The sequence below is a fragment of the Chlamydotis macqueenii genome, chromosome 7 (assembly GCF_036417535.1).
Source record: "Chlamydotis macqueenii isolate bChlMac1 chromosome 7, bChlMac1.mat, whole genome shotgun sequence".
NCBI lineage: Eukaryota > Metazoa > Chordata > Aves > Otidiformes > Otididae > Chlamydotis > Chlamydotis macqueenii.
The window spans coordinates 17507102-17532870 of record NC_141562.1 but is presented as its reverse complement, the minus strand read 5'-3'; the positions used below and the strand labels follow the sequence as shown (position 1 = coordinate 17532870).

Here is a 25769-nt window from a genome sequence, read left to right as displayed (position 1 = left end):
ACTGAATCTGGGAGCATACAGTTTCTTTTCATAAAACGGAAGATAATTCCGTTAGAGGGAGAGCCTGTTTGGAAGTTTTGGTAGTTTGGGGGCAGAGGCCAGCTGGGGGCTGGGGCCCTCACAGGGGGAGGCTCTTTCTGCTCTGTGTCCTTGGCCTAGTGCTCACAGCTGGGAATGGGCTTTCCAAAATCCTGCTGGAAGGAGCCAGATGTGGGACCTGTGGCCGAGCTGGGGGACAGGAAGAACCCCTGGACCAGCAGCCTCAGGACCTGCGACAAATGTGCCTTCACGTCGGCTCTCCCAGCAGGACATTGCCCAGGAGTAACTTTGAGAATTGCTGTTCTGCTTCAGGAAGCATGGTGCACACCAAGACCACCCAGAGCTCTTCCTGTGCCAGGAAAAGACTTCAAGCACAGCTGGAGCTGATGGTGACTGTTCCCACCAGCTGTTCAGCCCAGGAAGATACAGGTAAGTTGCCAAAGAGCGGACACCAACTGGCTGTCACTTGTCTTGCAGAAACAGGACTTAACAGCAGAAGGGAGGAAGGATGAAAGGACAACAGAAAAGCACATCAGACAGCTGGTGCAGGCATGATGACAGCAGAAGGAGGTGCAGGCGACATGGCTGGGACAATGCTTCTGTGGTAACATCTGCCACACAAACCCAGAGAGAGAGAGAGGCATTGGGAGGTCATGAGAAAGGTGCCTGAGAGAAGAGGGAGAGCACGGGGAGATGGAAGACAGAGATGGAGATGGAGGTAGGAGCAGGTCCCTGGCTTATGCAGCTGCTTGTGTCATTATTAACTACAGTTTTCACATCTTTTGAGAGAAGAGGCAGTTAGCTGCTAGTTTATATTACTGTTTTGCAGATCTTTTGCTCCTCCTCTGTTTTTCCTGCTTTCTGTCCCTGCCTTTCACTCTTTCTTTCCTTTTTCCTCTGATCTTTTTCCCTCTCTCCTGCTCCCTCGCCCTGCTTGTGCCGGTCTGTCCCTCTGCCTTCCTCCTGCCCTCCTCTCCTCTCTCTGTCCCTCTGTCCCATTGTTCATTACCATTTTCCTGGCTGCCCCCTGTCCCCTTCCCCTCCATCCCCTTCTCCCTGTGCCTGCTTCTCACCAGGTGTTTCTGTTCTCCACTCCCTGCCCAGCTCCTGCCTTGTTCTCACTGTCCCTCTCTCCTTCTCCGGTCCCTCTGTCCATCTCCTGCCCCTCTCCTGCCACCCCACCGCCCTACTGCACCCCTCTCTCTGCTGCTCTGTCCCTCTCTCCTCCTTGCTCACCAAGGCTCCAGGACCTGAGCAGCCCCAGGAGGCAGCCATGGGGCCCACTGGGGCCGAGGTGTTCTCACAGGGTCACAGAGAAGGGCAGCAGTGCCCTGTGGCATGCCAGGCGGTGTGGTTCTGGGGCATAGCGCTGCTGGTCAGCCATGTTGGTGCCAGGACAGGCAACGATCGAGGGCGATGAAACACCATGGGACAGCTCTGCCAGGGACGCTGAAATGCCCTAGGCGGATTTCTGATTGGCAGCAGCCAATCTAATCACTAGAGGAAATCAATCCTCCCCAGGTGGCATCTTTGTTGGCTCTCCATCACCCTGTCACTGGCATTTTGTGGCTCTTGTTGGTGGGACCCATGGGACATTTTATGAAAATTCCATTCCGTAACTGTTGAATCAACCCATCTTTATCATGTGAAAGTGCATTAGCTTTGTTTGTAGATACATATATGATGGGTTCACATGATACACTGTGATGTGATGTAGTGGAGTTTCACTGGAGACTTTGGTTTTGTTCATGCTGAAGTAAAAGAAACAAAAAGACAGCTGGCCCTGGAAAGAAGGACTTTGTTTCTGGGTCAGCCAAGGTAACACCAACACCCTAGCCCCTCTGACATGTCTTTGAAACCCTCCCAGCATAGTCTGGTGTCATAGATCAGGAACTCTAGCAGGGGCATCTGGATAGACAAGTAGCAAGAATGCTGCAAAACTAGAGTTGTTTTGCAAAGTTTTAGCAATCAGTACTGTGGGTGCTAGTGATTAGGCAAGTAGTCTTCTACCTGAAAAACTGAAGGGTATAAGAAGCCTGTGCAAAGGCACATTTGGGGTGCCCCAGTTGAGCTGGGACACGGTATGTGCATGAAAAAAATATTTGCCCCTGTAGTTCTATACTTTGTGTCCTAGCCTCTCAGTCAGCACGGACCAGTTGTGAATTTTTCGGGACACCGGATCGGGGCTCACCTGTGGGCAGGTTTTTTGCTGGATGAGGTCCAGGCAGTGCTGGACGAGGCCATAGAGGGAGTAGAGTGAGCTGGGCAGCCAGTGCAGTGCCAGCTCTGGGATCTCAACGTGCTTGCTGGCCTAGTGTGAGCTGAGATTTCCGCACTCAGCCAGCCCCTGCCTGACAGCCATGGCTCCTTCCCAAGGCTGTATCCAGCTCATCGGCAGTGATGCTGGCGCTGGGCAGTGATGGTGATGCTGGTAGCAGGGCAGTGATGGTACTGGGGCAGTGATGGAGGCCTCCATCCTCCTGACATTGTCAATGTGGTTTCTCCTATGGGCACCCGCCACCCAGAGCGATGCCCCGTCTGCCCATCCTCTCAGTGGCCATTCCCTGCCCAGCACAGCCACCTGCAGGGTGGGCCGAGGCTGCGTGCACCTCCCCCAGCCCTACTGCCACTGCACAAATAACCTCAGGCAGAAAGATGGTGCAAAGTGAACACCTAACTCCTCTAATGTATTAAGCAAGAAACGGATCTGGAAGAGGGGTGAGGCTGGAGCGAGTGGGTGCACGTCTCTGCCTCTGGCTCTCCTCTGCACATGGGTGCTCTGGGGAATGGTGCTGGACCGGTGGGCTATGGATAGCCATACTCATTGGCTATCTCCGTGTCGATCTCCCTCTGCCAAAAAACTGCAGCTGGCCCAGTAATATCTGGAGGGCCACCCGCTCCCACTCCTCCTGGGCCAGCTTCTTCATGCGCTCCCGCTCGGGTCACCGCTTGGGTGTGACGGGCACCAACTCCTCCTGCTCCTCCAGCATGGTGGGCCCAGCTGTGAGGCTCCTCCACGGCCCAAGGGATAGCACAGGGTCAGCAAGAGAGTGCAGCAGCCACAGTGACATGCGTAGCTGCTGCGGCAGCCCCTCCTGCAGGACTTGGTCCCTTGTGGGCGACATGCGCAGCAGCTCAGCTGCGTGGGCTTGGCAGCCACCCCACTGCACGCCTTGCTGCTCGATGCCACTGCTGGTGCTGTCTCCTTCTTGCCATCAGCTGGAGGCTTGGAGGCAGCCAGCCCTGAGCTAGGTCTTGGTGATGCCAGCATTTGTTGCCTCCCACTTGTTGCCCACTGCTGCCCGACTGCTGCCCACAGCCGCCTGCTGCCATGCCATCCCCATCAGCTTCTGCTCCCGCAGGGCTTTGAGTGTTTGGCCACCTGGTGTACCACCATCGTCTTCTTTTTCATTGGCAGGATGTTGTCCTGCAGCAAGGCTTCTTGAGTCCTGGGGGCACCGGTCGGCACAAGGACCTTGGCCAGCTTGCCACCCGCAAGTTATGGACCAGAAGCCCGTCTCTATGATTCAAACGTCAGTCTCTATGGTCTGGAAGTCCTCCAACAGCACTAAAAGTTGCCACGAGTTGACCAGAAAATAACTATAATTCTACCAGAAACACACTTCTACGATGGACATGTAACTCCAGACAAACCAGCAGAACTCATTTGATAACCAGAAGTGACATGTGAAGGGGAGTGTGAGGGTAAGGGTTAGGGTGAGGGTTTGTCACCAGGGCTAGAGCTGGAGTTAAGTGTAGGGTTAAGATTTCCCAGCTTTTGTGACTCTTGCCACCTTCCTCGAAGCTTGATTGGTCAGTTACACGTCTTACCCCCACCTCCTGAAATGCGATTGGTTGTTCTGGGTCCATGGGCTCCCCACTGACTTCTGAGTGGACGTTGCCGGGTAACTAGCTCTGCCTTCTCCCTCCCCATTGGGGGAAAGCTCTCACCCGCCCTTCTCTCTTTCCAGTCTCTACACTAGGATTCTCTGCAGCTGGGAAGTGGCCCGCCCCACTCAAAGGCGATTGGTCCTTCCACCCACCCATCAAAGAATAAATCTTTTTTTTAACCCTCCTGCCTCGCAGTCTTCTAGAGCTGGTCCTTCGGCCATGCTCCCTCCCTGAGACCCCCGGACCCTCCCCTCAAATTGTGCCCACACCCTGAATGCAAACAAGGGGTGCAGAGCAGGAGGGCGTGAGTGATGTGTGGGTGGAAGGGGGCGTGGCCTCTGGCAGAGGGCTTTAAAGCAGCAGAGAGGACGGCGTGACCGAAGTAGGGCTGCCATCGTTAGACAATGGGTAACACATCAGTTCCCCTGGTTCTGGGGGAGGCTTTGAGGGGGCTGTCGTGGCAGCTCTGTGCTGGTACCAACTCCTCTAACACTGCCTCACAGCCTGGTGCTGTGGCCCTGCCTTTACTTCCTCAGCTGCCAGCACTTCCACCAGCACTGCTGCCATCGAATCTGCTCTGCCCCTGCCGTGCCCGTGGGTAGAGCCAAGGCCCCTCAATGTTGTGGCTGCAGCAGAGGAAGAGGCAATGGCTAGTGTCGCTGAGGCTGCTGACCCAGTGAGGGACCTGGAGAAGGGGAGGCCGACAGGTGAGCAGCTGCCCAGGGGTCCCATCTGGTGCCAGCGGGGTCTCCAATGACCCCTGGTCTCACCATGACGTGGAGGTGAATGAAGCTGATGTTGCCATGGGGCCACCCTGTGGCATTAGGGCTGTTTTTTAATTATTCTAGAAGACTTCCAGAAGGCTGATCTTCGTCAAGTTATTAATTTAGTACTATACAGCAACTCTAATTAATTAGTAATCTCATAGTGCATTTTCCTTCCAACTCAGCCTACTTGTAGGAGGTAGACAGCACTGCCATGGGCAAGTAGAACTGCTCGCTTTTTATACATAATACAGTAGGACTGCTGTTCTCTCACTTGTACCCTATTTGCATGATGAGCCCTGAGGAGAAAAGATCCTTCCATGCCTGACTAGCTTGCTCCAGTGCTGAAAAAAAGCACAGACTGCAATTTGCCTTGCTTTAACTTAGCAAGGGTAGAGTAGACTGCCTCTGTTGCCATTCTATCACAGGGCAAAATAACATTTTTAACAGGCCAAAGTCTTCCCTCCGGAAGCCCTAGGTAGCAGTTCTGCTGACTCCCCTCCTTACTTCTCCAAGAATCAAAACCTCTGTTATGTCATGATCGCTATGCCCAAAATGACATCCAACCATCATATCACCCACAAGTCCTTCTGCGCTCGCAAGCAACAGGTCCAGCAAGGCCCCTTGCCCAGAAACACAGACCTCATCTCTGTGAAAGGTGCGCTGTTCAAAGCCGGAATAACAGATACAGTCGCTTTAAAGCAAAAAATCCTCCCTGACCTCTACCTAAAAGTTGAATGGAAAAAACATTAAAGCCTTGGGTCTTCCTTGGAGCTAGCAAATGCCCCTGAAACGTTAACTGTGGTAGCATATTTTCAAAATGTATAATGCTCGTGAACTTAATGTCTGCTTTTCCTCTCTGCCTGCAGTGATTTGCACAGTAGGAGAGGGGAAGGGGGGGTAAAAGCAGAATCCTAACCCTAATGAACCTAACCCTAATGACCCTAACCCTAACCCCTAATCCTAACCGTAATGACCTTAACCCTCCTTATCTAATTGATGACTAATATGTTTAGCATTGTTTTGTTAAGGATAGAATGTACAAAGAATGGAGGGGCTCTGGACAGATGAAGGGAATGATGTTGGGAAAGGAAGAAAATGTTCACTGAGCTCATCCTGGGACGAAGGGGAATCTGCATGGGAAAGGAAGAACCAAGATCAGCAATGACTAACATGGCAGACATGGCCCTGAAAGAACAGGATGGTGCCATAAATCTGCCGGAACAAAGAAACACCAAGCTCTCAAGGAGAGCAGACCTGCTGAAGAAGCCCAAGCAGATAAGGAGGGATCCAGAGCATGAAAACATTTATTGAACTAAGGGGATGTATATGCCTGCAGGAGCGTAACATCGATAAAGATTGTGAACGGTCAGCGAAATCGCACTCGTTAGTGTCCTCAAAGTGAGCTCTCTCGTTAGAATAGGAAGACCACACCTCAAGTGCTAATATCCTGGATTTACCACCCAGCACCCATCTCTGTGCAGAAATGAAATACAGAAATACCTCGACTCTGTGTGTGATTGGCTCTGTGCACACTGGGTAAAGAACCCAGATTTGGGAAGACAGGGAGACACTCTGAGCCACACTGTCTGGCGTCTCCCCAGGCACGTCAGAGGGCACATCATGCTCTGCAACTTGGTCTCCACCTGGACTCGCTGAGCCCAACCCAGAAGAAGAGCCCAAAGCTCTTCCCAGATGGGCTACGAGTGCAAGGAGAGTGGCTGGGCTGCCCCGCCCCGGGTAGACGTGGACTCCATGATGAGATGCTGTTCCCTGTCCTTCAAGGATGATGCTCTGCAGGGCAGGCAGCGTACGGCCAGGGATGCGGGAAGGGCGGCCAGGCCTCCATCTCTCTCTGGGAACTGAGGCCAGCCCTGGCACCCTCGACATCAAGGACTCCTAGGCCAAACAAGTACATTCCAGTAGCAAGTAGAAAAAACCTGCGAGATGTTAGATCCACGCTGATATAAGTTCCTAGACACAGCATTAAATTCTGCTCGGCTGCAGGGATTCCTGGGCTGTGGCGCCTGCCACGTGTGTGCAGGGGACAGGGATGGGGACCGGTTTTGTTGCAGGCACCTGCCAGCCCATGGCCGTGCTGGGTGTTCCTGTGCCTGTGGCGGGGCTGAGCAGGCATGGGGACACCCCTGCACCAGCGCCACGTCCCTGCCTGGCCACGCTCAGCCCTGGCACCCCAGCAGCTGTGAAGGGATCAGCCCTGATGAGCGGCAGGGGCTGACTTGTCTTTGTAGCAGGTCTATCAGTGCCTCTGCTGCGGGGGAGCTGCCCCCCAGCTCTCGCCAGAAAGCTCTCCCCACCACAGCATCCCCAGCCACCCTGCCATGATAGGGACCCCACTGTCCCGTTCCCTGCCAACCGCTTGTCCCTCCCTTGGGGTGCGGGGCTCCGGGGGGCTTTACCATGCGACAGGCTATGTGTGAGGGGCTATGGGCATTTTGCAGGGCTGGGCAGCTCCTACACAGGTGCCTTGTTTCAAAAAGCAAAAGAGGCACGTTAGCATGGCTGGGGTGACCCCCCACCCAGCATGCAGCCGGCTGCTGCTGCCCCCCTCTCCACATGCTCCCCTCCCCATAGGGACATGGAGGTGAGCGTGGGGTTCACAGCCTTCCCCAGTGTTGTGGTGGGGTCCATTCCCACTGCAGCCTCCTGCCAGACCCTTCTGCAGCCGCTGCTGTCGGACGGGCTAAGACCCACCAGCCTTTGCGGGCAGGCAGCAGGACTGGGCAGGAAGTTCCCCCCAGCACGGCACCAGAGGCAGGAGCTCTGGCGGCATGGGTGCAGAGTGTCCATCATTGCCTCGGGCAGGCGTTGGCTGCGTTGTGGCCTTCCGCAGTACTGCGGCATTGTGGCTGCTCTAACTCCCGGGATGGAGCGCAGCACCCGGTTAGGTGCAGACGGCAGTGCAGCTGCAGGAAAACCTGTGCCCTGCAGTGAACCCTCCCGTGCACTTCAGACCCTGCTTTCTCTGAGCCATTCCCACATTGCAGGAGTTCTGGCATGTGTGGCGGAGCTGCCCATCCGTGACGCTGGAGACACCAGCACGTGCGCCCACCACCCCTCACTGCAGCTTTGGGACCGTGCTGGGAATAATCCCCACAGCCCTGCTCCGGGGGAGTTTTCATGCTGTGTGTAAGGTTTAAGATGTCATAGTGAACCAGTCCAGGCAATTTTGTGATACTAAAGGGAAAAATTAAAAAGAAAGAAAAAGAGGGGGAAAAAAAAAAACAACAAACCAACCCAACCTCTAATCAATGCCACATACAACTCTCGTACGCTTCCTGTAAGGTTAGAGCATATGTGCCGTATACTCCTCTCTCTGCTGGTAGTCTGTCTTTGAGTTTAATATTTCCACTTGTTTTGCCACCAGCTTTGTGTCCCTGTGCTGTAATTTCTGTCTCTCCTCGTCAGGTGCTGGAGTCGCTCCGGCTTTGTGCGGGGTGTCTGGGCCTGCAGCTCCTGGGCCGAGCACAACGGCGGCGGCTCAGCCAGTGCCCCCTGGGCCCCCCAGCCCCTCCTCAGCCAAGGAGAGGGGGCATCCCCGGGGGGTGGTAAATTGAACCCATGGGGCCAGCGGCCCCCAGGGACGCAGGGGAACAAACAAGGCAACCAGGGGAGAGGCTGTTGCGGGACTGCTTTCAAATCCTGCTGGGCAGCGCAGGCTGCGAGGCTGAACGGGAACAAGGCCTGGATCGGGTCCTGGCTGCCCCCGCCCATCACGATTCCGTGTGCTTGTGCACAGTGATGTCACAGACCCCAATGGACCACGCACCAACAGGCCCCACCACGCCACCGTCCAGCCAGCAGGCATGCGCGGCCTTGCCCTCAGTCCGCTCCGGGACGCAGCGCGGGATGGGCGGGCATGCGGTTGGTGGGAGGGACGAGGGAGCGCATCTGCGGCAGCAGACAGGACATGAGAAGGAGCCTGTGCCGGTGGCGTGTGTTTCCTCTTCAGGGCTGCTACACAAGTGCACGGCAGCAGAGCCCCAGACGGTGAGTGCGGCCATGCCGTGGGGATGGGACTGGGCAGCACTGGGGCCTGCACTCCACTCTGCACTGCCCTCCCCTGCCCTGCCGGTGGGGCCAGCCGTGGGGTGGGCATGGGGCCACACCAGGGCATTGTGGCGGCAGCGCTCAGAGTCACAGGCGGGATGGGATGCCCATAGCGGTGGTGGTCGGGGACCCGCTGATGCCTGCAAGGTGCGCGGCAGAGGGGCTGGGCCTGCGTGGGCCTACTCTGTGTCGTCTTGTCCAAGCAACACCTGGCCCAGCGCCGGGAGCGGAACGGAACAGAACAGCCCAGAACAGTCCAGCTGCCCCTGCTCAAACAGCTGCCTCTTCCCTACAGCCGAGACTGCTGTGCCCTGCCACGCTGATCGTGAAGAAGGTGATGGAGGCGCTGAAGCCGGGCCAGCGAGGGGTGGACAAGGATGGGGAGCTGGGTCGGCTGCTGACTGCCTCAGCCAAGAAGATGCTGCTGCAGGAGACGTAGTTCAAGCCTGCCAGCCGCAGCTCCTCTCGCCAGCCAGAGCTGCGGCGGGGCAAGCTCTTGCGGCTCAACCTCCAGGCCAAGGGCACCGACTGCCACGGTGGCCCTGAGCAGGGGTCGCCCAGCAGGCAGGGTAGGTAGGGAGGGCGAGGGGGCCCTCTCTGCGCTCTTCACCCCTGCGGCTCACAGTCTGTCTCCCCACAGGCAGTGACTGGGCACCGGAGGACCCGGAGGATGGCATCCCCGCACCCCAGGAGGTGCTCTTCCCTGCAGGGCACCTCTCCATGAAGTGGGAGCAGGTCTACCGAGTTGGCGCTGGGCTGCACAACTTGGGGAACACCTGCTTCCTCAACTCCAGCCTGCAGTGCCTGACCCACACGCCGCCACTCGCCAACTACCTGCTCTCCGGGGAGCACAGCCAGACCTGTGAGTGGGGAGGCCCAGCTCAGTGGGCCACAGCGGAGGAGTGCCCGCCTGTCCTGCTCCCAGTGCCGCGCTCAGCACCTCTGTGCGTGGCTCTGGCAAGGGGTGTGTGGGTGTCGGGATGCGCCTGTTCTGCTCCCTGCTGCCCGTTTCTCCATCTAGAGGTCACTCCTGTATACACCTTGGTTTTTCTGGCTGTAGTGGTGTTCCCAAGCTCTGCATCCTTGTCTCTGGGGAGGCTTTGTCTCTGCTGGGCATAGCCAGGACTAAGATGGGTCCAACAGGGTCTCCTGGCTTCCTGGGGGCTGAGCTGGGTGTCCCAAACAGCCCCTGCCTGTGGGGACTGCGTGAGGACAGGACAGAAGGCTGCGTGCAGGCAGCAGCTGCTGTTGCTGGGTGACTTGGAAAGGGAGTCCAGCAGGCACTGCTCCGAGCTGTGACCAAGGGGAGCACACAGGGCTCACAGCACCGTCCATAGGGCTCTGGTAGGATCTTAGCCTCTTAGGGATGACCAGTGGGCTCTTCCAGCGCGTCCCTGTGACCTGTTTTGCATTCACGTGGACAGCGTCTCGTCTTGGGGGTTGCGGTGGCTGGTACTGTGACTCGGGCTGCGCCAGCTGGGGTGGCGTGTGCTGGTCCCTGTGCACCCAGGATGCCCCAGAGCTGTACCATAGCACAGAGCTCTTAGGGAAAACTGAGCGCAGCTGGCTCTGTTGGACCAGAGATTCCTCCCATCCTCTGTATTGCCTCCACCTCTCCTGAGTTTGTCCCAATGTCCTGTCTTCTCCTCTCCTGTTCCAGGTCAGCAAAGAGGCTTTTGCATGCTGTGTGTTATGGAGAAGCACATGATCCAGGCTTTTGCCAACAGTGGCAATACAATAAAGCCAGAGTTCTTCATCCAAGACCTCAAGAGTAAGGATGGCGGCCCTTCCCTCCTCTCCCATAGCCATGCAGGAGAGTGGTGACTAAGGCAGGAGCAGAACCTTTGAGATCGGGGCAGGTCTTAGCAGATGGCTCTTCTGAGATGACTCACTGAGCCTGACGGGGCCTGGTGACTTCATGGGCTGCATGGAGCTTCCCTTGTGGCTGGCATGAGTCTGAAATCTGGTTTGGGTTGAGGGGGCTCAGACCCTGCCTTAAGGGAGGGAGAGAGGGAGGGTGGGCTTTTATCTGTCGCAGCACGTGCTGGGGCTGATTCCTCCCTCTCCTGCCGGGATTGCTTGGCATATCCACTTTGGCAGGCAGGAGGACGCGCGTGAGTTCTTGCGTTACACCATTGATGCCATGCAGAAGGCCTGCCGGAATGGCTGTACCAAGTATGTGGGGCCTCTGATGGCCCATCACTGCTCTTTTCCGCTGTCCCCTCACTGTTGGATACCTGGAGAGCCAGGGGCACTTAGTGAACAATCCAGACCGAATGGAATTGTTATGTTTGTGAGCAGCAGGCCTCAAGGACATCACTGAAGCCGCTTGTGAGAAAGTACTGAAGCTGCCTGTAAGAAAGTACTGAAGCCACCTGTGAGAAGATAATGAGGCCGCCTGTGAGAAAGTAATGAAGCTTCCTGTGAGAAAGTAAACGAAGCAACCTTGAGAAGAAGGAAAACAGCTGGCATACGTGACTGGGGGCTGAACGTGAAGCAGGGTGCAGGTGGAGAGGGCCGTGCGCGTGAACACAGAGACTTAACGAATCATATTTTAGCTAGGAGCGCGTGCATGATATAGTTAACCAATTAGTAGAGAGCTTGCTCATGATACGGAATTAGAAGGGCTATATTAACCGGGACGTATCAACAATAAATCGGCATTTGCTTGATCATATTGGTCGTCAGCAGTGTCCGTTACTTCCGCGTCAACAGGTGGCGCCCGAACAGGGACCCTCAGATCGGCGTTGGACATCCCGACGGAACCGAAATAGGAAAAGAAGAGGGGGCGGAAGCCGGTCGAAGGCGAGTGCTGCCCCGGCACTCGGGAAGTCGCTATAGCGCAAAAAGGTACAAAAGGTACGGAGGGAATCTCGTCTTGGCCAGGCGAGCGGCCGGGGAGGAGATGGGGTCCACACTGACCAAAGAGGAGTCAGCAGTGGTTAAGCTCCTCCAACATATGCTCTCTATGAGAGGACTGATTTATGACTCGGCCATCCTAGAAGCTTTGCTGCAGTGGGCAAAGAAAAGGGAATTAATCTCCACAGTTGATGATGCTTTTGAACTCCCGACATGGGAGAAGATAGGAAAAGAGCTGTGGGATGAAAAAAGTAAAGGATCAAAGGAGGCGAGCAAACTCTCCACTATGTGGAGGCTAATTAACGAAACATTGATAAGCATGAAAGCCGAACGTTCAGTTGCCACATCTGCTTTTGCGGCCTTAACTCCAGCCGGCAGGTCCACCTCCGCTACTAGCATGCTGTTCTCGGGTTTAACGAGCCCTGCCGCCGCCCCAGCTCGTGCTGAGGGTGGGGGGGTTCGAGCCCCAGCAAGGACTCCAGGAAATGCAGCCACAGCCCCTATAACTATAGATATGCAGGCACCAGAGGGAAAAACTGCCAAAGGCTTTTCACCACCATCAGACGTACCACCGCCAGGCACCCCGCCACGCTGCGCCAGTGCAGGCTCAGAGTCACGAGCCTTTTCGCCGGCACCAACAGCTCTGGTTTATCCCCCGTTACCACCTTCTTCCCTGCCACCACGGCATGAGGAAGAGGGGGATGAACATTCATCTGGCTTGAAGGATGCACAGCTGCAAGAGACACTAAAAAGGCTAGAAGCCCTAGAGGTTCGCCTAGAAGCATCGCTGGGAAACTTGTCAACTCCTTCGCCTGTGCCACATCGAGACCTGCCAGCGTCCAACCTATTCATTCCGAACGGAGCATCGGGTGAGATCAGTCTTTTTGCACCTTTGCAAGGGACGCCGGCGGGAGGGGCCGGGGTTTTGAATCCGATAGTGCAGTGGAAAGAGGTGATTCAAGATGCTTTGATAGAAGGAGAGCCTTTTCCCATGGCATTTCCAGTTGTGACCAATAATACTGGGAGAAGTGTGTGGCAAGCATTAGACTGGAAAATATTGAAGGAAGCTAAAAATGCAGTTACTCAGTATGGACTAAAATCATCATATACTCAATCTGTGTTGCAGCATATTTTTTTTTGTCACAGTTTTTAACTCCTTATGATATTAGAATGATTGTCCAGATGCTTTTGCTACTGTCACAGCAGCTGCAGTTCTTTCAGTACTGGCAGGCTGCTTGTGATAGGGCACCTGCAACGCCTCGACAACAGGGTGATCCATTATTTGGGGTGCAAACTCAAATGCTGATGGGAGCGGGACCCTACACACGATCTGATTGGCAAGCGCAATTTGCTACTGAAGTGTTACAACTGGGCCAAGATTTGGCTTATAGAGCGCTTGCTAGGGTGTACGATGAAAAGTCCGGACCTGCCTTTACGTCAGTAAGGCAAGGTCCCACAGAACCATATGGGAAATTTATTGATCGGTTGCACACCGCAATTATGGCTCACCCTCATTTGGATGATGACATGAAAGCAAAGTTCTTAGATATGCTTGCCTTTAATAATGCTAATGAAAAAAAAAAAAAAAAAAAAAAGCCTAAAAGAGCCCTTAGTGTGCTGCCAAAATGATCTAGTACAGGGCAACTGCTGGAAGCTGTCGAGCGAATGTTAGAACAAGAAAAGGCTCCGGTCATGGTTGCTGCTGTAGGTGCAGCCGTTAAACCGTTGATATCAATAAAGCAGTGCGTGATTAACTGTCTGTAACCCCCATTCCCTCTTCCCGCCCCCCCATCCCTGTCCCGCTCAGGGTGCAGGGGAGGGAGGTAGAGATGGTGTTAAGCCCGGGAAGAGGGAGGGGTGGGGGGAGGTTGTCTTGTTCCTTTTTTCATTATCCTGCTTTGGTTTTAGTGATGGTCTGTTTTTTGCCTGTAGCGGTGGCTTTAAGGATCCCTCCCTATTCTTGTCTTAAACCTCGGGTTTTAGTTTTCTTTCCTCCTATATGCCCGGGGCCACAGCCGCCGCCAGGCGCCCCCACCCCCCCGCCCCTGACGTGGTTAACAGATACTCCTGTCTGAGTTGAGCTTTGTATAAGTGGAAGGACCGTTCCCTCTTATAACATGGGGGAAGGGATACGCTCATGTCTTTACACGAGCAGTAAACAAGTGGATCCCTGTCTGTATCGTCTGCGGGTATTTCAGAACATGTTTGATTGACCTGCCAGATACCAGTAGGACAGCAACTCTGTGTAAAACAGCAGCAACCACGAGTGCTGAGTGCTAAAACTACAAAAGATGGAACTTTTTGGGATCAGTAAAGATGGACTTCTGTCTATTTTTTAACTATTCAAGAACTAATGTTTCTAGAGGGGTAATGATTGTAAATGCTTTAAGATCTATACATTGCAACGACACAGAGTGACTTAATCATGCGAGCACATATCAAAATCCAGACAGCATAAAAGACCTAAACGAAGCATACATAGCATTGAATCTGATTGCCAAGATAATACAGAGTTTTGGAAACTAAGTAAAATTATTGCTGCTTCAGTCTTTACACCTGGTGTGGCAAGTGCCTAGGCATTAACTACGCTAAATAAATTGGACTGTTGGCTTGCTAAGCAAATAAATATAACTTCATTGGCACTATCAATGCTGTTAACTGATGTAGATTCTATATACTATGCTACTTTACAAAACAGAACCGCTGTTAGCCTGCAGAGCACATATTTGACAGGCCTTGTTGTATGCACTGGCCATGCATGCAGCAATGTCTAGTCAGGCCTTGTTGTATGCGCTGGCCACGCATGCAGCAACACCTAGTCAGTACTCTTTCACTGAATCTGCTGAGGGTATAAACAGAGGTGGCTCGGAGCGAAGGGGAGAGGACGGACCCAGAGCACACTTTATTTACAACAGGGGACGCCCTGAAGGTGCTGCGCCTGTCTCCCTTCTCTGCTCTGACCCGGCTGATAAACAGCCTCTTGCTCAGCGGTGTCTTTCGCATAGTTGGGTTAGTAACAGAATAGATCAGCAATAGATTTTTTTATTATTATTAGCACAAAATCATGATTGTCAGGATTTTGATGGGCTTTGCTGCATGAATCTGTCTGATCATTCGGAATCTATTCACAAAAGTATTCAAAACTTGCAAAAAGGAGTACAAAAACAGCAACAAAGTGATGGTTTTGATATTCAGAAATCTTTTGGTGACTTGATACAAGCTTGTTACTAATAGTTGTAGGATGCTTATTCATTCCTTTTATAGATGTATTTTGATCTATATTCTGTGTCTTAAAATGTGTGCAGACTTTAACAGATAAAGCGTTGAAACAAGCCTCTTCTCAAACAAAGAAGGGGGAGATGTGGTATTTCGCTGAGCCAGTACGGTATCAGTGAAAGCACACCGACCTTGGGGGAGGAATGCAATCATGCTCTCAGGAAGAAAGCCATGGAATGAGAAGGGAAGCTTTAAGATACAAAACATTGTTAGCAGAATTTATGGCTTGTTTCAACAGAGGCCTGCAGAAAACTAGTCATTGCTCTTGTAGATAAGTTACTGGAGTTGTTATATCTATAATAGTAGAAGAATGTTATAGTAGAAAATTACTAGAAGGTAGTGAAACTTAGCTTTGCTTCGTAATCATGAATATGTATAACGTGTGATCAGTAATTTTATTAACTAGGCTTGTGTGTGGCATAACTGGATGGTTGCTGTCCTTGGTTAAAATCGGAATTGTGATACTAGGCATCATACTAGGCATAATCATTAACATACCATGCTTGCAAAAAATGATTAACAACTCAATACAGACAATCTGGCTCAAAAAAAAAAAAAAACAAACAAAAAAAAAAAAAAAAAGAAAAAAAAAAAAAAAGGGGAGATTCAGTAGAGGCCTACATGAACCTAGTTGATATTGTAGTAAAATAAGGTCAGGAGTACCAAAAAGGGCCATAGGAGGATCATGTTATTTTGGAAAATTGATAGTGTTTGCTCCACCTATGAGAACATTACGGTATCATACTCGAGCAAGAAGATCGCTAAAAGTATTGACTCCCCATTGTGACAGCAATTTAACCCTGTTGGGTACAGCTGAGCAGATAGCATTATCTTTATTTGTTCCTTGGGCAGCAACTGCAAAAACTTTAGCTAACTTAAATAAATTAGCTTGTTGGGCACAAAAGCAAATGAATTTAACCTCTAGCATGTTATCAGGATTATTAGAAGACATGGATAGCATGCGTCATGATATTTTTGCAGAATCTAGCAGCCATTGATTTTTTGTTATTAGCGCATGGACATGAAGATTTTGAAGGTATGTGTTGCATGAATGTTTCTGATCATTCTAAGTCGATATGCTATCAGTTTGCAGAGTTATGATGCAACATGCATGCAATACAAGTGGAAAGCAGGTTAACAGACTGGTTGAAATCCTTGGGGGTCACAGGCTGGCTAAAAGATTTGATAGTTTATGGGTTGGTATTATTGATGGGTTTGCTGTTGACACTGATGATTTTGGGGTATATTTAAAAATGCTTTGTGAAAGCTATGGAACGTATGATGAAAGTGGGTCTGGATTGTTCAAAACAAAAAGGGGGATTTGTTGGATACCTGGAGTACCAGGGGCACTTAGTGAACAATCCAGACCGAATGGAATTGTTATGTTTGTGAGCAGCAGGCCTCAAGGACATCACTGAAGCCGCTTGTGAGAAAGTACTGAAGCTGCCTGTAAGAAAGTACTGAAGCCACCTGTGAGAAGATAATGAGGCCGCCTGTGAGAAAGTAATGAAGCTTCCTGTGAGAAAGTAAACGAAGCAACCTTGAGAAGAAGGAAAACAGCTGGCATACGTGACTGGGGGCTGAACGTGAAGCAGGGTGCAGGTGGAGAGGGCCGTGCGCGTGAACACAGAGACTTAACGAATCATATTTTAGCTAGGAGCGCGTGCATGATATAGTTAACCAATTAGTAGAGAGCTTGCTCATGATACGGAATTAGAAGGGCTATATTAACCGGGATGTATCAACAATAAATCGGCATTTGCTTGATCATATTGGTCGTCAGCAGTGTCCGTTACTTCCGCGTCAACACCTCACTGGTCCCTTGCACCCGCGGGAGGGGACTGTGGGGTGAGCGTGTCCCCCAGGTCAGACTCATAGAGGGAGGTACTGACTCCAGTCGCCTTGAGTGGATGGCCCAACGCTCTGCCCCTCTGTGACACAGCTCTGGGCTGTTGTCTGCCTTCTCCCTTCTCCTGACTGCTCTGCCCCAGCACAGCTGCCGTCCTGTCCCCAAATGCTGAGGCTGCTACGGGTTTGGATGCTGTCCCAGTGGTTGAGGAATGCAGGTGTGCTTGCTAGGGCAGCCCCAGCTCTCTGGCTGCGGGAGAGCAGCTTTCCCCAGGCCCTCTGTCCCGGGCAGCCTGTGTGGCCTCTGTGTGCAGCGCCCAGCTCTGAGCTGCGGCCAGGAGTTTCTGCTCTTTCCAGAGGAAGGTGCACATCAGAGCCCGGTGTCAGCCCTTGAGCCCCGGCACTGGGAGGGCAGCCTGGCAGAGGCTGCGACTTCCCTCTGCTCCCGCAGCTCTGCAGCCCCTTGGCTGGCCGGAGCGCGCAGGGGAGCTGCGCTGAGAAGACAGCGGTGGCCGGCGGGGGCGGCCGTTGTGGAGGGGTGGTGCGTGATCCAGTGCTGCTGTCTCTAGGTTGGATCGCCAGACCCAGGCCACAACACTGGTTCACCGGATCTTTGGCGGCTACCTGCGGTCCCGTGGTGAGTGCTGGCCACCCGGTCCTGGGCCTGTGACTCTCAGCGCTGCTGCTGCTTCCCTGACAGCCTTGCAGTACAAGTCTTTGGGAAGATTGCTGAGCTGTGCAAATTACCCAGAGCTGCAGTTGGTCAGTCTTGCAGTACTGACCTGGGGTACTGGCCTCCAATGTTCTCACACTGTGGCTTGTGACCCCAGCTCATTGCCACCAGCAAAGGAACCTCTGTTGCCAGCTTTCCAGCAGCATTTGGTGGGATTGCCAGCCTTCCTCCTTGCCAGGCAGTGAATCCTGGTGCTGCCATCCCAGAGCCCAAACCCAGAGAGCAGGAACATTGCAGCTGCCTGCGCTGCGCTGGGGTGGTGGCGGGTGCAGGTGTGGTGTCAGGCCGTGCTCACTGCTCTTTCTTTTGCAGTGAAGTGCTCAGCATGCAAGGGCGTCTTGGACACCTATGAACCGTACCTGGACCTGGCTCTGGAGATCGAGGTAGTGCGGCAGAGTCGGGGACGGGGAGGAGCTCTGCTCTCTCGGGGATGTTCCTGCAACTGCACAATTACTGCTTTCAAGGCTCCTTCACCTGCCAGTGCCAAGGCCAGAGGGAAGCAGTTTCCATTATTGTGCTGCCTTCTCTGCCGGGCACAGCAGCGCCCGTTGCCTAAGCGTGAGCCACAACTCCTCGACCGGGGCTCTGTGGTGGTGAGGGGCAGTGGGGCCGTCCCTCATGGCATGCTGGCCAGTGGCTAGCTGGTGGCCGGCTCACTGGTTTGGTGTTGTCTGTGGCCCTGTGCTCATGTTCTGTGTTATCTGGTGGCCTTCTATGATGGGGTTACAGCATTGGTGGACAAGGGACGAGCAACTGATGTCATCTACCTGGCCTTGTGCAAGGCATTTGACACTGTCCCGCATGACATCCTTCTCTCTAAACTGGAGAGAGGTGGGTTTGATGGATGGACCACTCGGTGGATAAGGAATTGGCTGGATGGCCGCACTCAGAGAGTGGTGGCCAATGGCTCAATGTCCAAGTGGAGACTGGTGACGAGTGGCGTCCCTCAGGGGTCTGTGTGGTGCTGTCAACATACTGGAGGGGAGGGATGCCATCCAGAGGGACCTTGACAGGCTGGAGAGGTGGGCCCGTGCAAACCTCATGAAGTTCAACCAGGCCAAGTGCAAGGTCCTGCACGAGGGTCATGGCAATCCCAGGCACAAATACAGGCTGGGCGGAGAATGGGTTGAGAGCAGCCCTGAGGAGAAGGACTTGGGAGTGCTGGTGGATGAGAAGCTCACCATGAGCCGGCAATGTGCGCTCACAGCCCAGAAGGCCAACGGCATCCTGGGCTGCATCAAGAGCAGCGTGGCCAGCAGGTCAAGGGAGGGGATTCTGCCCCTCTGCTCTGGTGAGACCCCACCTGGAGTACTGTGTCCAGTTCTGGAGCCCCCAAAATAAGAAGGACATGGCCCTTTTGGAGAGGGTCCAGAGGAGGCCACGAAGATGATGAGAGGGCTGGAGCAGCTCTGCTGTGAGGCCAGGCTGAGAGAGCTGGGGCTGTTCAGTCTGGAGAAGAGGAGGCTCCGGGGAGACCTTAGAGCAGCCTTCCAGTGCCCAAAGGGGGCTGCAGGAAAGATGGGGAGAGACTGTTCAGCAGGGCCTGGTGTGACAGGATGAGGGGTGATGGTTTTAAAATAGAGGGGGGTAGAGTCAGATTAGATATTAGGAAAAAACTTTTAACAATGAGGTTGGTGGAACACTGGCCCAGGTTGCCCAGAGAGGCGGTGGGTGCCCCATCCCTGGAAACATTCCAGGCCAGGTTGGCCGGGGCTCTGAGCAACCTGATCTGGTTGGAGATGTCCCTGCTCCTGGCAGTGGGGTTGGACTGGGTGACCTTTGAAGGTCCCTTCCAACCCAAACCATTCTTTGATTCTATGATTCTATCTCTTGGGGCCAGCGTCTTGGCAGGGAGCCGGGCTGTCATGTGGACAGGGCCACTTGTGCCCTGACCTCTCCTTTGTCCTTGCAGCAAGCCACAAACCTAGAGCAGGCGCTGGAGCAGTTTGTGAGACCAGATGTGCTGGGCGGGGAGAACGTGTACATGTGTGACAAGTGAGTGTGTGGGGCTGCGGGTGGGAAGGGACCCGCAGGTGTGCTGGTGGGAAGCAGGTGGAAAGCGTTCTGCACTATGGGAGGGCTTCTCTACCTGCTTCATGGCCACACCATGAGGTATGGGGCCATGGATTCCTGCAACACAGACTGCCACTCCTCAGCTCCCTCCTCTCATGAGGAGGACCTGGGCCAGCAGACGTGGCTGTGAGCAGGGGCCCTGGAGCGGTGCTTGGTGTCAGCAGCGTCATTTCTGTAGGGTTTGCTGCTTGGCCAGGGCTGGCAATCATCTGGGTGGTGGAACAGCTTGAATAGCTCGAGCTCTTCCTCTGCAGATGCAAGCAGAAAGTGACAGCAAGCAAAGGCTTCACCATCCACCGAGCCTCCAATGTTCTCACACTCTCGCTGAAGCGCTTTTCCGACTTCGGTGGATGCAAAATCACAAAGGTGAGTGCTTCGCAATGCTGATGTGGGGCTGTCTCCTGGCCCCAGGCCCTGCTGCCCAGAGCAGGGTGGGAGGGGGTCCTGTTCACAGCATGAGCTCTGCTGCAGCCCTGCAGCCCTTCCCCAGCTGAGCGGTGCGGGGAGAGCTTGGCTCATCCCGGCATCTTCCTCAGCGTGACCTCTGCCTGGGGAGAGCGCGTCCCCCTCCCTCGACCGATGGGACTTGTAGGACCGCTGAGCTGCTCTTGCTGTAGCAAGAAAGCCGTCTGCTGTGCAGGCTCCTGAGACATCCTCTCTCTGCAGAACGTGGCATATCCCAAGTTCCTGAATATCCGCCCTTACATGTCCCAGAAGAATGGGGATCCTGTCATGTATAGGCTCTATGCCGTGCTGGTGCACTCTGGGTACAGCTGCCACTCAGGGCACTACTACTGCCACATGAAGGTGAGCCCGCGGCGCTCTCTTGGTGCCCGTCTGGGCTGGGGGCTGCTGGGGGCTGGTGGGTCCCTGTCGGGCACAGGAAGGAGGGTGCTCAGCAGATGGAGTGGTGTGGAGCACTGGGTGGGGGGTGCAGGCAGTGCTCTGCCACAGGAAGCGTGGAGGTCTGCTCTTGCAGAGTCCCCTTGCCTGCCCTGGGCCGCCTGTGGGTTTTGGGGAGAGGAGATCAGTTGGCTGGCGCTGTTCTTGCTGCTCTTCAGGCCAGGAGGGTCCCTGGACACAGCCCGACCCCCTTCTCTTTTCTCCTTCCGCAGGCCAGCAACGGGCAGTGGTACCAGATGGACGATGACCTGGTCCGCCCCAGCAACATCACAGTGGTCCTCAAACAGAAGGCCTACATGCTGTTCTACCTGAGGTGAGAGTGTCCTGTGTCTCCCGGCCCCCATCCCCTGCTCTCAGCATTTGGGACAGGGCTGGTATACATGCCTAGCTGTTGGAAAGATGCTGGCCCACGTAGCCCCAATGCTTGTGTGCATGTGCTGGCTCGGAGGATGGTGGCAGAGGGAGAGGTCCAGCCCCTTGTCAGGATTTTGCTGTAGATCAAGAGCACCTCATCCACTGGGAGCTTCTGGCTTCTGTTTCTTGTGTGCCTCTCTGACGAGAACATTCTAATCACTCAAACCCTCACAGTTAATACGTGCACTTCTCTGCATTCACCAGAATCCCCAGCCCCAAGGAGAGCTCGGAGGGGCCCATTACCAAAGCTGCCTCCAGCCGGCCTGGCCGCACTGGTGGTGTCTGCCGTCAGGTCAAGAAAATGGTGACCAATGTGCCTCTGTCTTCCCCTCTGATGGGCCGGGTGAGTCCTGAGTGCTGCTCTCAGCCAGCGCTCACCGGAGCTGGCAGCTGCTGCCCCCCCGTCTGCTCTGTGCAGGCGGGTGGGCTGCAGCTTCGCAGGGAGGCAGGCGTGCTGCTCTGAAGGGGCAGGTGCGAGGGAGAAGAGTTTGCAGGAGGGATCCTGTGTGGTCCTGGGGAGGTGTGGGGGAGCAGTATCGCTCTGTGTCCTGGCTGCCTCCAACTCTCTCCTCACTGAACTTCTCTTTGTCTAGAGACCAGATATGTTGCTGGGGAAGAAGCTGCCAGGGCTGGAGGAGGTGGGAGTCCCTGTGGCCCACAGCACGTTCAGGACGGGGACAAAGCTGCTGAATGGAACTGCTCTGCTGAAGTGACCCGCTGGGTCCCAATTGCCCAAACTGCCCCTCCCTGCTGGCCCTGGCACCGAGCCAGCTGCCCCCAAAGTGTCCAAGCCAGCAAAATGGAAATTGTCCCTGCTGGCCAGCGCTGCTCTGGAGCTCAGCAGCACCACATCACCACCACCAACCAAGAAGCTGAGGCTCTCTGCCAAAAAGGTGAGCCTGAGCTTCTACCCAGAGACTTCAGTTGGCACCTTGTGCCTTCGGACCTGGGGTTTGTGTTGGGGGGAAGCGTAGAGCCAGCACTGGGGATCTTGCGAAGCCAGTGGTGGGTGGGGAGAGCCCCCCAGCCCCATGGCTGTGGCAGTGTCTCTGCCCTCCCTCTGGGTCGGGGTGCGGGGCCAGGCCCCCGCTGTTGTCCACATCCAAGTCATGTAGGAGAAATGGCTCCTGCCCTCATGCTCAGGATGGAGGGGCGATTGTGCCAGTATCTCTGGTGAGGCGGCCTCGCCAGCTGTCACGGGGTAGCACGTCCCCTGGGGTGAGTGGGAGCAGGTGATGCCACAGCTGGGGGTTGCAGAGTTGCCTTCTCCCCGGGCAGTGGCATGGGACGGGCCTTCAGGGCGCTGCTGTGCAGCCAGGGCTCTGGACGGTGTGTGGGGTTTCTATTCTGTAAATTTCCTCCCTCCCTTTTTTCCTTTGTGCTTCTAACTGGTAACAATTCTAATTCCTCTTCCACCACCCCCTACTTCCTTTGCTCTATGTCTGTTCCCTTTCCCTTTCTCTGAGCTCCCCATTTTATTTTCTCTTCTTGGCTCGTGGAAACCTCTTTTCTTCAGACCACAAAGTTTTTGTTTTTGTCACTAACTGCAGGAGAGCCCCCCACAGAAGGCGAGCAGAAGTGACCGCCAGGCAGAAGCTCACCCACAGGTTTCTGGGCACAGGTACCCCACGAGCACCGCCCACCGCACCTCCATTCCCTTCAGCAAGCCCAAGTAAGTAGTGCTGGTCTCTCCCAGGCTCCTGCACGGCAGCCAGGCTAGTAGCAGCCTTGGGGTCCTCCATGAGACAGCTGCCTGGCATCACAGCCAACTCAGGGGGCGATTTTGGCAGCCGGCTCTCCTGTTCTCCTGGGCTGGCGGGGCTTCCTCTCCATCCTAGAAGCAGGGCAGTTTCTCTGACTGTGGGCATGGGGTGGGTGGGAGCTTTGCAGGCTCTGACCACATACTGGTGTCCTCTGGGATCAGGAGGCCCAGCATGGTCTAGATCTTGCTCTAGATCTCCCTTGTAACCTTCACCATCAGCATGTGCTGCAGCAACACTCACTCTGCATGCTCACTCAGCAATTGGGTGCTATGCTTGTGCACCTTGGGGTGGGGAGGAAGAGAGGGGCTCCCTCTCCTGACCTGGCTTTCAGATCATGTCAGCCTCTTTTCATGTCCTTCAGCCTGTCCTCATCTGCTCTCAAAGTGCCAAACCCTGAAAAGCCTGCCTTCAGCTTCATCCTCAACTCAGGCCCTCAGCTGCATCCTCAGCTCAGCCTCCCCCACCCCTGACCAACAGTTCCACTGCCCACCCTTCACACCACCTTCCTCTCTGAAGCAGGGAGATGGGGCCCAGCCAGGTCACCCCTGGTTCCTCCAAAAAGAGGCAGCAAGAGCAGCATCAAGGAGCAGACGGCAACCCGAGTGCACTGGCTGTGAATGGCAAGGATGAAGACTCCGGCCCTGCCAGGAAGAAGAAGAAGAAGGGTCTCACTCCGGGGGGTTTGGTGTCCCTTGCGGGGAAGGAGGTGGCAGGCAAGGGTCCCAGCAGTGGCCAGGAGGGCAGACCCAAGCAGCAAGTGTCAGGCCCCAGTAATTACCTGGGCATGGAGCGCATCTTCCCCCTCAGGAAGGAGCAGAGGAAAAAGAGGAGAATGGAGGAGACAGAAGAGCTCTGCTCTGGGATGCTATCCTTGGGACGGTGAGAGGCTGGGGTCACGCGAGAGCCCTGTGCACCTCTGCTCTGCCTAAAGTCAGGCTCTCTGGGCTGCAATCGGGTGCCTCTTGTCTTTCTGTGGGTGGGATGATCCTTGCCACGGAGCCAGCTAAAGTGCTGGCTTGCTGGGGGTGGTGTCACCCCTCTCCGAGTGCAGCACTGGGGCAGGGGTGTTGTTGGATACCTGGAGAGCCAGGGGCACTTAGTGAACAATCCAGACCGAATGGAATTGTTTTGTTTTTGAGTAGCAGGCCTCAAGGACATCGATAAGACCGCTTGTGAGAAAGTACTGAAGCTGCCTGTAAGAAAAATACTGAAGCCACCTGTGAGAAAATAATGAGGCCGTCTGTGAGAAAGTAATGAAGCTTCCTGTGAGAAAGTAAACGAAGCAACCTTGAGAAGAAGGAAAACAGCTGGCATACGTGACTGGGGGCTGAACGTGATACAGGGTGCAGGTGGAGAGAGCCGTGCGCGTGAACATAGAGACTTAACGAATCATACTTTAGCTAGGAGCGCGTGCATGATATAGTTAACCAATTAGTAGAGAGCTTGCGCATGATACGGAATTAGAAGGGCTATATTAACCGGGATGTATCAACAATAAATTGGCATTTGCTTGATCATATTGGTCGTCAGCAGTGTCCGTTTCTTCCGCGTCAACAGGGTGTCCCTGCATCCCACTGCCCTGCAGGGAGCTCCAATTCTTCCCCCTCTGGTCTGGCAAGAATGAGCTGACCTGCTGCCTTCCTCAGCCCTCGGACAGCTGAGGCAGCACCCAGGAGGACAAAGCGGTGTCGGAGCATGGAAGCTGGCACTCGAGAGAGCAAGCACAGCAAGCGAATGCGGGGGGAGGCCTCAGCAGCCCAGCCATGTAGCAGCCGGCTGCCAGCGGTGTCCACATCGCAGATGACACCCCAGGTATGACTGTGTGCCTCCACCCTCCCTGGTGCCTGGCAGGCGAGAGCCTGCTGCTCGTCTGCCACGCAGCCCCTCAGAGCACTGGTGTCCAGTCTCTGGTGCTTGCTGGTCCCCACAATGGCCTGGTGGTGCCCATCTTCCTGACCCCGTCCTCGGCTGGCCTGCCCACAGGCCTGCGCGCTGCTCATGCAGGAGAGCTGCCCGCTTGTTCCCTGGATGAGGGCGTGCTCCTCTCCAGACTTGCCGGGGGGAGTGAATATTTACCTGCAGCTCCTCTCTGCCCAGGACGGGCCCCAGGGTGCCCAAACACCCTGCACCATCAGAACCATGTTAGTCCCGACAGTGTCTCCTGGGTTGAGATCCGCCTTGGAGATGGAGGGACACAGGAGCTCCCTCTGCTCCCTCTCACTTGTCCTCACTCATCCTGTTTCCGCAGCACCAGCGTACGCCTGGGACCACCAGCACGGAGACTGGTACAGGTGCTGCCTTGCTGCCCCAAACCCTAACCCCGCCGTGGGGCTCGGGTAGCATCCAGGAGCAGAGTGGTGGATTTGCTGCTCAGGAACAAGGTAATCCCTGCTCGCCTGGGTGGGCAAACAGCCAACGTGGCTCCCCTGCGTGAGTCCTGGGTGCGGGCAGAGCCCTCTGTGCTCTGCCAGGGCCTGAGCTCCCCCCAGCACCAGCGCAGGCAGCTGCGGGGGCTCCTGGAGCTGGGCGGATGCACCCGGCCGAGGGGCTGTTGGGGGTGTCACAGAGTTGGGTGCTGGAGTGAGGAGGTCCAGTTGCGGGCCCGGCAGAGGAGCACAGTGCAGTTCTCCCTTCTGACCACGCTGCTCTGCAGTCTTGACCTGGGAGGGCCACACCTTGGCTGTCAGCCAGGATGCCATGCGGGACGCAGCGTGGGCCCAGAGCAAAATCGTCATCAATGAGTGGTACAAGGAGTTGGACAGAGGGAAAGTAGGTGCCGGCTGTGTCCTGGGCTGAGGCGGGTGGGGGGAGGCAGGAGACTCTGCGCTTTGACCCCAAGAGCCTTCCTGCCTCTGCACAGGTAAAGAAGAATTAAAAATGAAGCAGGAGTGGAGGAAACACTTCAGTCCATTCCAGCAGCTGCAGAGCAAGTGCAACTTCTGGTTGGTGATGCATGCTGGCAGCCTGCGCCATCAGCTTTGAGGTCCTGGACCCCTCCTGCTCCTGCCTGACTCCGCCTGCCCCTGCCCATCCTGGGCTGACCTCTCTCCTCTGTCACCATCCCCTTCTCCCCCTGCACAAGTCACAGCGAAACTGTTGCCCCCCTGCAGCCAGGGCCCCGCTCACCCCCCGCCC

General features: G+C 55.0%; 1 pseudogene; it reads left to right on the top strand.

Annotated features, from left to right (window-relative positions):
* Positions 1-7293: 7293 nt before the first annotated feature.
* Positions 7294-21584, top strand: LOC147600082 (ubiquitin carboxyl-terminal hydrolase 36-like; annotated as a pseudogene).
* Positions 21585-25769: the final 4185 nt, after the last annotated feature.